We start from the raw sequence: 12,747 nt of genomic DNA, 5'->3' as shown, positions 1-12,747 counted from the left end.
TGGCAGCTGGTTTATTTCCTGGTGATCAGGTCCCTCCTCCCCCAACCCCTCTCTCTCCTCTCCCCCTTCTGTCCCCTGTGATGATGAGAGAGGAATAGAACTCCCCCTGCCAAGAAAAGTCACTTAGGACCTGGTGTCCTTTGCAATGCTCCCTGGAAGCAACTAATATTCATTACTGGTTAATGATATCTTGCCCAACATAATGTGGATTTTACATTCACATAGCTTCTCTTATGTAATTATCTCCATAACCTTGTGAGAGAGGTATAATTATCCCCATTTTTATAGATGTGGGAGCACAAGATTTGAGAGCTGAAATAACCTGTCCAAGACAACACAGCAAATTGAAGACAGAATAAAGATTTGAAACCAACTCTGTCTTTAGGGATTTAAGAATAAGCTAGTGTGACTCCTTACTACTTTCTACTATTTTGGCTTCTCTTCCAAATTTTTCTTCAGTTTGTGGCTTGACTGAGAGAAGAATTGCAGCTGTGTTCATTGAACATAACCACTAGCATGTCATCTCTTAAGTTACTGTTAAAATTACAAAGATGTTTCATCTTAATGATCCTCTTTATGCATTTCCCTATGCTGCATTCACACAAAACACCTGTCAGTTTATCTCTGCTTTTTCATTTTCTGTGCTGAAGATTTCTTTAGAGCATGTCCTATATTACATAGTTCAGACTCATCCCTCTCAGCTTGCAACTCTACTCTCAGTATATCCCTAAAAACACTCTTATACTCGTCAGATTCTCCAGAGAAACAGAACCAGTAGAATGTGTGTCTATAAACACAAGAGATGATAAATATCAATCAAAAGAGAGATGTATTTTAAGGAACAGGTCCTAATGACTATGGAAGCAAAGGCAAAATCTGCAAGGTGGCCTGGCAGGCTGAAGACCCTGGAAAAAAATTTCAATTTCTGTTTGAAGACAGGCTCAGAGGGAAAATTTCTTTTTCCCTTAGGGCTTTTGGTCCATTTTCCCTTAATGTCTTCAACTTATTAGATGTGGCCCACCCCTGATTTACCCAAAGTAAATGATTTAATATTAATCCCACCTCAAAAATTTATTCACTGAAAATAAATTTATTCACTATTCTAGAATAGTGTTCAACCAAATACCTGGATACCATGTCATAACCACGTTGACACAAAATTAAGCATAACAACTACTTACCCCCAAGATATTTCTTTTACTTAGGTGAACATTTGCAAGTGTGGGGAAAAAAAAAAAAGGACCTGAAGTATATACACTGAACAACTGGAGAGGATACATCACCTTAGGCAGTGGGGGATGGGGAGAAAATTACATTTTTGGTAGGACTGTTCTTTATTGCTTGAATTTTTTCAGAGTGCATTATGATCACTATTACTTATACAGTCATTCCTTGGTATCTGTGGGGGGATTGGTTTCAAGCCTGTCATGGATACCAAAATCCAAAGATGCTCAAAAATCATACTCAGCCATCCATATCCATGGTTCTGCATCCATGGATTTAACCAACCATGGATCATTATTATTTTTTAAAATAATAATCAGATTATTTTTAAAAAACTGGCATATAAGTAGACCCAAGCAGTTCCAACCTGTTGCTCAATGCATTTTCAAATTAGTTTTTAATCAGAATATACCTACAGTGAAAGTAAAACAGTAGTACAAAGCTTATGAGGAACTTCCTGGGCATCTGGTTCCCCCCCCCCCCCCCCCCCTTCTGATTCTCATTTCCCTCAGGCTTTCACTTTATACTCTTTACTTTTTTTTCTGGTTTTAATCTCTGTTTTCAGTAGCACATTTTTGCAGCTGCATCTTGCTATTCCAATTTGAGACATTATCTCTTGACACAACAATTTACCAGGGAAGTTGGAACTTTGCATTACCTCCTCCAGTACTTTCTCCAAATTTCCCTTATTCCATTCCCTATAAACTGGGCCAGATTTGGGTTAAATATATATTTAGTGTTACATTATTATGAGAGCGTAAGCAATATTATTTTATAATTAAATTTCCTTTCTTATACCACTCACTGCCCCCCATTGTCCAATTTGATTTTGTTTACTTAGTTTTCTATGTTCTTATTGTTAATTTAACTGGAGACTGCGAGCCACGCGGCAGAGCAGTTCTCCTGGGTTCCCTTACCTTACTGCTCTCCACCCGGGTGCCCTTTCCCAATAAAATATCTTGCTTTGTCAGCACATGTGTCTCCTCGGACAATTCATTTCCGAGTGTTAGACAAGAGCCCAGTTTCGGGCCCTGGAAGGGGTCCGCCTTCCTGCAACAAATGGCAACTCTGGCGGGGACTCTTCTTCGCTGAGACTGACATCCTGACCACTCAGGGTACTCAGGGGCCAGCTTGCCTGCCAATGGACCAGACCCAGCGGCCGCAACTGGGACCCTTTTGTCCCTGATCTCCTCCTGACGCAGACAACTGGCCAGAGTGCCCCGACCGGTAAGGAACAAGAGACTTTACTGACCTCTCTCCCCTTCCCTCTCTCTTTCCTCTCCTTAACCCTTCCTATCCTTCCCCGTTTTTCTAGTCCCCCGGTCCTGGACGCAGGAATCTGGTCGAAGAGCCCTCAGCCTGAGCTGAGGATTGGAGACTGATCACCTTCTCTTGGCAGAGAACTTGAATTCTGGTTCTGGTCTGGTCTGACTTCTGGTAGGGCCGAGTTCCAGTCCTCCCTTCTCTGGAGGCCCAGGGAAAAGTCCCATAATGCCTGGGTATCTGTAGGTGGCAGAAGACGTCTGTAAGGCCACCCCTTTCGCCCACCCCCCTCCCCCCACCTCCTCCCCCTTCTTCTTTCAACCTGGCTTCCTTTCCTCCCTTTGAAATCTTTGATGTTAGTACTTGGATCTGAAGTTCTGTGTCTCTATAGGGGGTTTTCTGAGAGACTGTATTCTTATATTTAAGGGCTTCCCTGGTGGCATAGAGGTTAAAGTTGTCTGCCTGCAATGTGGGAGACCTGGGTTCGATCCCTGGGTTGGGAAGATCCCCTGGAGAAGGAAATGGCAACCCACTCCAGTATTCTTGCCTGGAGAATCCCATGGACAGAGGAGCTTGGTGGGCTACAGTCCACGGGTCGCAAAGAGTCGGACACGACTGAGCGACTTCACTTTTCACTTATTGTTAATTTATTTCCATAATATTACATATCTAAAACTTGTCTTAATATAGTATAACACAGAGCTAACCTATCAGTTTAAATGTTTTCCTCAAAGTCAGCACTTTGAAACGACTTCCATTCTAGTCCTGATCACATACTAGTTATTATTTAATAATTTATTTCCTGTTTATTTTATCTGAATTAGTTTTTGGAACTCTTATTAAGGGATATTGGAACTCCTCATCTGATTCCATTATTTTCTTATTTTTTCTCTCCTATTTTCATGTTTTCTGTTTTTGTTTTGTTTAATTTCTAAGATATATCCTCAACATTGCTTTCCAATCTGTTATTGAATCTTTTATTCTGTTTCTGTATTTCAAGAGCTTGTTCTTATTCTCAGAATATACCTTTCTCTAATATCTTGCTCTTTTGGGGAGGGATATATATATATATATATATATATATATATATTACTGAAGGAGAGTGAAAAAGCTGGCTTAAAATTCAACATTCAAAAAATGAAGGTCATGGCATCCAGTCCCATCACTTCATGGCAAATAGATGGGGAAACAATGGAAACAGTGATAGACTTTAGTTCCTTGGGCTCCAAAATCACTGCAGATGGTGACTGCAACCATGAAATTAAAAGACACTTGCTCCTTGGAAGAAAAGCTATGATAAACCTAGACAGCATATTAAAAAGCAGAGACATTGCTTTGCCAACAAAGTTCTGTATAGTCCTTTGGTTTAAAAGCTATGATTTTTCCAGTAGTCTTGTATGGATGTAAGAGTTGGACCATAAACAAAGCTGAGCACTAAAGAATTGATGCTTTTGAACTCTGGTGCTGGAGAAGACTCCCAAGAGTCCCTTGGACTGCAAGGAGATGCAACCAGTCAATCCTAAGTGAAATCAGTCCTAAATATTCATTGGAAGGACTGATGCTGAAACTGAAGCTCCAATACTTAGGCCACCTGATGCAAAGAACTGACTCCTTGGAAAAGACCCTGATGCTGGGAAAGATTGAAGACAGGAGAAGGGGACGACAGAGGATGAAATGGTTGAATGGCATCACTAACTCTATGGACATGAGTTTAAGTAAGCTGTGAGAGTTGCTGATGGACAGGGAAGCCTGGTGTGCTACAGTCCATGGAGTCTCAAAGAGTCAGACACAACTGAGCAATGGAACTGAACTGATAGTTGACTTACATTTTTTCACGTGCATAGCAAAGTGGTTCAGTTATACAAATATACATATATTATTTTTGAAATTATTTTCCATCATAAGTTATTACAAGATATTCACTAGAGCTCCCTGTGCTATACAGTAAACCTTGTTGCTTGTGGTATATCTATTTTTTAATTAGAAATCTAGCATTCTATTCATACTGTGTCCAACAAGTGGAATGAAAATGTCATAATCTTTTTTATTTAGGCAAAAATTCATAAGTTTTCTAAAATATATTTTCATATTTATATATATGTATAGAAAAGCTATTCTACTACACTTGATAAAGTTTTGATAAAGAACATCAAAAAAGGAAAAAGAAGAGATAAGGAATTGGAAAACATAAACTAAATGAAATGGGAGCATTAAATATGAAACAGAAAAAAACGAAACAAACTAGATAAAAGTAAAAGATCATCATATAGTACAGTTGTTTTTAAACAAGACTGCTCTTTAGAAACATGTCTGGAGCTCTGGGGGAAAAAAGCAATACCTAAGCATTTGTATTTTTCGAAAAATTTCAAGATAATAATTTGATATGCATCTGGATTTTAAAAAGTGATTACAGGTTTTCAACTAGATCCTAGTTTTGGTGATAATAGACTTCTATTATTTTTCTGTTGATACATCATGATACAATGGTATTGCATGCATACGTGCTAAGTCACTTCAGTCATGTCCAACTCTATGAGACCCTATAGACAGCAGCCCACCAGGCTCCTCTGTCCACAGGATTCTCTAGGCAAGAATACTGGAGTGGATTGCCATTTCCTTCTCCAACAATAGTATTAGGTGAGTAATAGTTACATAATTACAACAGTAAAATATGTCTTGACAATCAATGTGTGTGTGTTAGTCGTTCAGTCATGTCTGACTCTTTGCAACTCTGTGGATGGTAGCCTACCAGGCTCCTCTGTCCTTGCCTGGAATTTTCCAGGCAAGAATACTGGAGTGGGTTGCCATTTCCTTCTCCAGGGGGTGTTCCCAATACAGGGATTGAACCTGGATCTTCTGCATTGGAAGACAGAATCTTTACTGTCTAAGCCACCATTTTTGATTCACAATCAATAGCCAGGCCGGGAAAAAAAAAAAAAAAGACAATTACTGCAAGCCATCAGAGAAAAGTAACAATCTAATAACATGGACCACAGCCTTGTAAACTCAATGCAACTATGAGCCATACCATGTAGGGCCACCCAAGATGGACGGGTCATGGCGGAGAGGTCTGACAGAATGTGGTCCACTGGAGAAGGGAATGGCAAACCAGTTCAGTATTCTTGCCTTGAGAACCCCATGAACAATATGAAAAGGTGAAAAGATAGGACACTGAAAGATGAACTCCCCCAGTCAGTAGGTGCCCAATATGCTACTGGAGATCAGTGGAGAAATAACTCCAGAAAGAATGAAGAGACAAAGCCAAAGCAAAAACAACACACAGTTGTGGATGTGACTGGTGATGGAAGCAAGATCTGATGCTGTAAACAGCAATATTGCATAGGAACCTAGAATGTTAGGTCCATGAATCAAGGCAAATTGGAAGTGGTCAAACAGATGGCAAGAATGAACATCAACATTTAGGAATCAGTGAACTAAAATGGACTGCAGTGGGTGAATTTAACTCAGATGAACATTATATCTACCACTGTGGCAAGAATCCATTAGAAGAAATGGAGTGGCCATCGTAGTCAACAAAAGAGTCTGAAATTCAGTATTTGGATGCAATCTCAAAGATGACAGAATCATCTCTGTTCGTTTCCAAGGCAAACCATTCAATATCATGGTAATCCAAGTCTATTTCCCAACCAGTAATGCTGAAAAAGCTGAAGCTGAACGGTTCTATGAAGACCTACAAGACTTTCTAGAACTAACACCCAGAAAAGATGTCCTTTTCATTATAGGAGACTGGAATGCAAAAGGAGGAATTCAAGAAACACCTGGAGTAACAGGCAAATTTGGCCTTGGAGTACAGAATGAAGCAGGGCAAAAGCTAACAGGGTTTTGCCAAGAAAATGCACTGGTCATAGCAAACACCCTCTTCCAACAACACAAGAGAAGACTGTACACATGGACATCACCAGATGGCCAACACTGAAATCAGATTGATTATATTTGCAGCCAAAGATGGAGAAGCTCTATACAGTCAGCAAAAACAAGACTGGGAGCTGACTGTGGCTCAGATCGTGAGTTCCTTTTTGCCAAATTCAGACTTAAATTGAAGAAAGTGGGGAAAACCACTAGACCATTTAGGTATGACCTAAATCAAATCCCTTATGATTATACAGTGGAACTGAGAAATAGATTTAAGGGACTAGATCTGAAGACAGAGTGCCTGATGAACTATGGATGGAAGTTCGTGACATTGTACAGGAGACAGGGATCAAGACCTTCCCTAAGAAAAAGAAATGGAAAAAGGCAAAATGGTTGTCTGAGGAGGCCCTACAAATAGCTGTGAAAAGAAAAGAAGCCAAAAATAAAGGAGAAAAGGAAAGATGTACCCAGTTGAATGCACAGTTCCAAAGAATAGTAAGGAGCTATAAGAAAGCCTTCCTCAGTGAGAAAGAAATAGAGGAAAACAATAGAATGGAAAAGACTAGAGATCTCTTCAAGAAAATTAGAGATACCAAGGGAACATGTCATGCAAAGATGGGCACAATAAAGGGTAGAAGTGGTATGGACCTAACAAAAGCAGAAGATATTAAGAACAGGTGGCAAGAATACACAGAAGAACTATACAAAAAAGATCTTCATGACCCAGATCATCACAATAGTGTGATTACTCACCTAGAGTCAGACATTCTGGAATGAAAACTCAAGTGAGCCTTAGAAAGCATCACTACGAACAAAGCTAGCAGAAGTGATGGAATTCCAGTTGAGCTATTTCAAATCCTAAAAGATGATGCTGTTAAAGTGCTGTGCTCAATATGCCAGCAAATTTGGAAAATTGGGCAGTGGGCACAAGACTGGAAAAGGTCAGTTTTCATTCCAATCCCTAAGTAAGACAATGCCAAAGAATGCTCAAACTACTGCACAATTGCACTCATCTCACACACTAGTAAAGTAATGCTCAAAATTCTCCAAGCCAGGCTTCAACAGTATGTGAATCGTGAACTTCCAAATGTTGAAGCTGGTTTTAGAAAAGGCAGAGGAACCAGAGATCAAATTGCCAATATCCACTGGATCATTGAAAAAGCAAGAGAGTTCCAGAAAACATCTAATCTGCTTTATTGACTATACCAAAGCCTTTGACTGTGTGGATCACAACAAACTGTGGAAAATTCTTAAAGAGATGAAAATATCGGACCACCTGACCTGCCTCTTGAGAAATCTGTATGCAGGGCAGGAAGCAACAGTTAGAACTGGACATGGAACAACAGACTGGCTCCAAATAGGAAAAGGAGTATGTCAAGGATGTATATTGTCACCCTGCTTATTTAACTTATATGCACAGTACATCATGAGAAATGCTGGGCTGGATGAAGCACAAGCTGTAATCAAGATTGCTGGGAGAAATATCAATAACCTCAGATATGCAGATGACACCACCCTTATGGTAGAAAGTGAAGAAGACCTAAAGAGCCTCTTGATGAAAGTGAAAGAGGAGATGAAAAAGTTGGCTTAAACCTCAACATTCAAAAAAATGAAGATCATGGCATCCAGTCTCATCACTTCATGGCCAATAGATGAGGAAACAATGGAAACAGTGACAGACTTTATTTTCTTGGGCCTCAGAATTGCTGCAGATGGTGACTGCAACCATGAAATTAAAAGATGTTTGCTCCTTGGAAGAAAAGCTGTGACCAACCTAGACAGTATATCAAAAACCAGAGACGTTACTTTGCCGACAAAGGTCCATGTAGTCAAAGCTATTGTTTTTCCAGTAGTCATGTATAGATATGACAGTTGGACCATAAAGAAAGGTGAGTGCTGAAGAATTGATGCTTTTGAACTGTGTTGTTGGAAAAGACTCTTGAGAGTCCCTTGGACTGCAAGGAGATCCAACCAGTCCATCCTAAAGGAAATCAGTCCTAAATATTCATTGGAAGGACTGATGCTGAAGCTGAAACTCCAATCCTTTGGCCACCTGATGCAAAGAGCTAACTCATTGGAAAAGACTCTGATGCTGGGAAAGATCGAAGGCAGGAGGAGAAGGGGATGACAGAGGATGAAATGGTTGGATGACATCACCGACTCAATGGACATGAGTTTGGGTAAACTCCAGGAGTTGGTGATGGACAGGGCAGCCTTGTGTGGTGCAGTCCATGGGGTTGCAAAGAGTCGGACATGACTGAGCAATTGAACTGAACTGAACTGAACTGAACTGCAAGCCATAATGGTAATGTGATTAACTTAACAATATAAAATAATCGCATACAATTTTGAGGTGGGGGAGTCAAGCAGAGTGATGTGGTAAGAGGAAATGCATACATTCATGTGTTTTCATCCACCCAGTAGTCTGTGTCTTTTGGTTGGTGCATTTAATCCATTTACATTTAAGGTAATTATCAATGTCTATGATCCTATTACTATTTTCTTTATTGTTTGGGGTTTATTTTCTATAGATCTTTTTCTTCTCTTGTGTTTCCCGCCTAGAGAAGTTCCTTTAACATTTGTTGTAAACCTGGTTTGGTGGTGCTGAATTTTCTTAACTTTTGCTTGTCTAGAAAGCTTTGATTTTTTCATCAAATCTGAAGAAGTGTCTTGCTGGGTAGAATATTCTTGGGTTTTAGGTTCTTCCCTTCCATCACTTTAAATGCCGTTCCCTTCTGGCTTGTAGAGTTTCTCTTGAAAAATCAGCTGATAGCCTGATGGGGGCTCCCTTGTATGGTTTTTGTCATTTTTCCCTTGTTGCTTTTAATATTTTATCTCTGTCTTTAATTTTTGTCAGTTTGATTACTGTGTGTCTCAGTATTTTCCTCCTTGGGTTTATCCTTCCTGGGACTCTCTGTGCTTCCTGTATTTGGTTGACTATTTCCTTTCCCATGTTAGGGAAATTTTCAGTTATTATCTCTTTAAATATTTTCTCAGGTCCTTTCTCTCTTCTCCTTCTAGGACCCCTATAATGCAAATGTTGATGTGTTTAATGTTGTCCCAGAGGTCTCTGAGGCTGTCTTCATTTCTTTTCATTCTTTTTTCAATATTCTGTTTTATGGTGGTGATTTCCACCATTCTGTCCTCCAGGTCATTTATCCATGGTTCTGCCTCAGTTATTCTGTTATTGATTCCTTCTAGTGTATTATTCGTCTCTGTCCATTCTGGGACATAATAGGCAACTCTGGGACATAACAGACAGCTTTTTCATCGTGATTAACTTTCTATAAGATGGTTTTTGTTTTAGCTGCTGTGAGACTGTGCTTCTTGCTTCTTCTGTCTGTCCTCTGATGGCTAAGGCTAAGAGGCCTGTGTAAGCTTATTGATGGGAAGGACTGTTGATGGGAAAAACCGGGTCTTGCTCTGGTGGCAGGGCCTTGCTCATGTAACTTTAATCCAATTATCTGTTGATGAGTGGGGTTGCACTCCCTCCCTGGTAGTGTTTAGCCTGAGGCAACCCAGCCAGGGGGTCTACGGGCTCTGTGGTAGGCTTAATGGCTAATTCCAAGAGGGTTTATGCCAAGGGGGACCTGGGACCTTCCAGTGCTGCCATCCCTGTGTTGAGCCCTTGCCGACCCACACCTCCACAGGAGGCCCTCCAACACTAGCGGGTAATTTTGGTTCAGCCTCTTGTGGGGTCACTCCTCCTCTCCTCTAGTCTTGGTGCACACAAAATTTTCTTTGTACCCTGAGACTGGAGTCTGTTTCCCCTAGTCCTCTGGAAGGTCTATAATCAAACCCTGCTGGCCCGCATGGCCACATTCCCTGGGGATTCCCATTCCCTTTGTTGGATCCCCAGGCTGGCAAGCCAGAGGTGGGGTGGAGAGCCTTCACAACAGTGGGAGAACTTATTTGGTATTGTTATTGTTCTCCAGTTTGTAGCTTACCCATCTGGCGGGTATGGGATTTGATCTTATTGTGATTGTGCCCCTCCTACCGTCTTGCTGCAGCTTCTTTGTCTTTGGACGTGTGGTATCTTTTTTTTTTTTTTTTTGGTGGGTTCCAGCATCCTCCTGTCGATGGTTGTTCAAAAGCTAGTTGCAATTTTTGTGCTCTTGCAATAGGAGATAAGTGCACATCCTTATTCTCCGTCATCTTGAACCAGAAGCCTCTATCTTGTTCTTTTTTCATGAATGCAGTATTTCTCTCTCTTTAAACTTTTCTTCAGCTTACTGCATTTTTCTTGATTCTTCCAAACATTATTCTGCTTCACTTGGTTTCTCTCTTTCACATCAGATGATTTCCTTGAACACCAGGTGATTTTTTTTTTTTTTTAAGTCTATTGAATTTGTTACAATACTGCTTATATACTGTGTTTTGGGTTTTTGGCTAAGAGGCATGTAGAAATCTCAGCTCCCTGACTAGGGATCAGAGATCAAAACCATACCCCCTTCATTGAAAGGCAAAGTCTTAACCACTGGACCACCGGGGAAACCCCACACAAATTTACAATGAACCTCGTTCTTGGTCAGTTTTATCAATCTCTTTCTGTGGCTGTGGGTGTAGCCTCATTTGGAAGATAATGGCTAATGTCTAACAGCACAGCTCTTTGTGACACTTGATATCAGTTCAGATGGTCCAGATCTCATTTCCTTCTCTAGTGATGACTGTATGCACTGGGACTTCCCTGATGGTCCAGTGGCCACGACTGTGCTCCCAGTGCAGGAGACCTGGGTTTGATCCCTGACCAGGGAGCTAGATCACACATGCCTCAACTATGACCCAGCATAGCCAAATAGATAGTTTTTTTTTTTTACAAAAAGGACTATACATGTTTCTTTACCTTTACCTCCTAAGAGTTCTTGACTTTTTTTATTTTTATTATTTTGAAACATCTGTTGATCAACTAGTGCTGCCTACAACATACTTTTCTCACTGTCCAAGCAGTTCAGCCCAGAGTACATGCCCAAAACATCCTCTTTGAAAAGAATGTTCCTCAACTCAGGTCTCTAGAGTTTGTCAAACTGTGAGAGTAAAATGGTTTTAACATTTCACTACTTTATGCCTTTTACAAATAATTTCTCTCCTTTGGACTATTGTATCAATATTTCATTTTATAGAGAAAAATGAAAAGTTCAGTTTTGTCACAGTTATGTTAAACATGAAGAATTTTTCTTCAAACGAAAAATTTCAGAGGTTTTATTGATTAAAAAAAAAATCCACATGAAATACTTAGCTTTTTTTCATGTACTGTTTTTTAGGATTAAAATGTCTCTAGTTTTAAATAGGGAATACATGCACGTGGTTTAAGGTATAAAACTACAGTGTCCTTCCCACCTTGGCTTCCCACTCCTCCAGGTCCCTCTGTGAAGGTAATTTTTCCAGCTTCTTGTCTTCCTTCCAGAGAGGTTGTATACATGTAACAGAAAACATATTTTCGTAGAAGTGGTAGTTTGTAAAACGCATTGTTCTACATCTTGCTTTTCCCCCACTTAACCAAATATCTGCGAGATTGTTCCTCAGCTAGATGAAGCTCTCTTTTATGCTACACTTAACGGATGTGCCATAATTTACATAAACGGATCACCTGTGAAGCTTACAAATAATTGTGTCATCTTGCACGCATAGCAGGCTTCCCTAGTGGCTCAGACCGTAAGAATCTGCCTGCAGTGCCAGAGACCTGGGTTCAACCCCTAGATTGAGAAGATCCCCTGGACAAGGGAATGGCAACCCACCCCAGTATTCTTGCCTGGAGAATTCCATGGACAAAGGAGCCTGGCAGGCTATATAGTCCATGGGATCACAGAGTCGGACAGACTGAGTGACTAACACTGGGAGAACACTGTACGTATAACAGTTCAGACACACAGAATTTATCTGTAGGTTCTGTAGTGTAGCATAAATCCCTAAAACAAAGCAAAATGGCTTTAATAATGTTTTAATTTTAATTGATAGCATTCTATGAATTTTGTGAGGAAGTAGATCTTAAGACCTGGAAATTGTGTCTGTACTTGCTTTTGCTTGGTTTCACTGTCTTCTTCTTTTTCCTTTTCATATTCTCTTTGCTGTGCTTCTTTCCCGCCTGTTTCCCTCGCTTCTTTCCTTCCTTCCTCCTCCTCTCCGTTTGTTACCACAGCAGCTTCTATTTGGTTTCTATCAATGTGCCGATTGAGAGCTACGTGGCCACTAGGTGGCGGTACGAGAACACAGGGAGTGGTATTTCTGTAAACAGACGAAGACTTAGTTTTGATTTCCTGCTCAGTTTTTAAACTGCTATCCACTTGGGCCCTTTAATACCTCCTAAGGGACATCGTTGTGATCGCTGTTTAGCAGTTGAGCCAACATAAAATTGATGTTGAGCTTTACAACAGCTGTTATAGACCCCTT

The 12,747-nt window shown here is 40.4% G+C and overlaps 1 long non-coding RNA gene across 1 annotated transcript in view; it reads left to right on the top strand.

Moving 5' to 3' along the window:
* Nucleotides 1–2,828: 2,828 nt before the first annotated feature.
* The window catches only part of LOC139186950 (uncharacterized), a 29,980-nt gene continuing 20,061 nt past the window's right edge, over nucleotides 2,829–12,747 (top strand). The window contains exon 1 of the long non-coding RNA XR_011570638.1: nucleotides 2,829–12,204. This is a non-coding gene — a long non-coding RNA (uncharacterized lncRNA). The remainder of the gene's footprint in view (nucleotides 12,205–12,747) is intronic.

This window comes from Bos indicus, chromosome 2 (assembly GCF_029378745.1).
Source record: "Bos indicus isolate NIAB-ARS_2022 breed Sahiwal x Tharparkar chromosome 2, NIAB-ARS_B.indTharparkar_mat_pri_1.0, whole genome shotgun sequence".
NCBI lineage: Eukaryota > Metazoa > Chordata > Mammalia > Artiodactyla > Bovidae > Bos > Bos indicus.
Note: the sequence above shows the minus strand (reverse complement) of the source record. Positions and strands in the feature narration are given on the sequence as shown.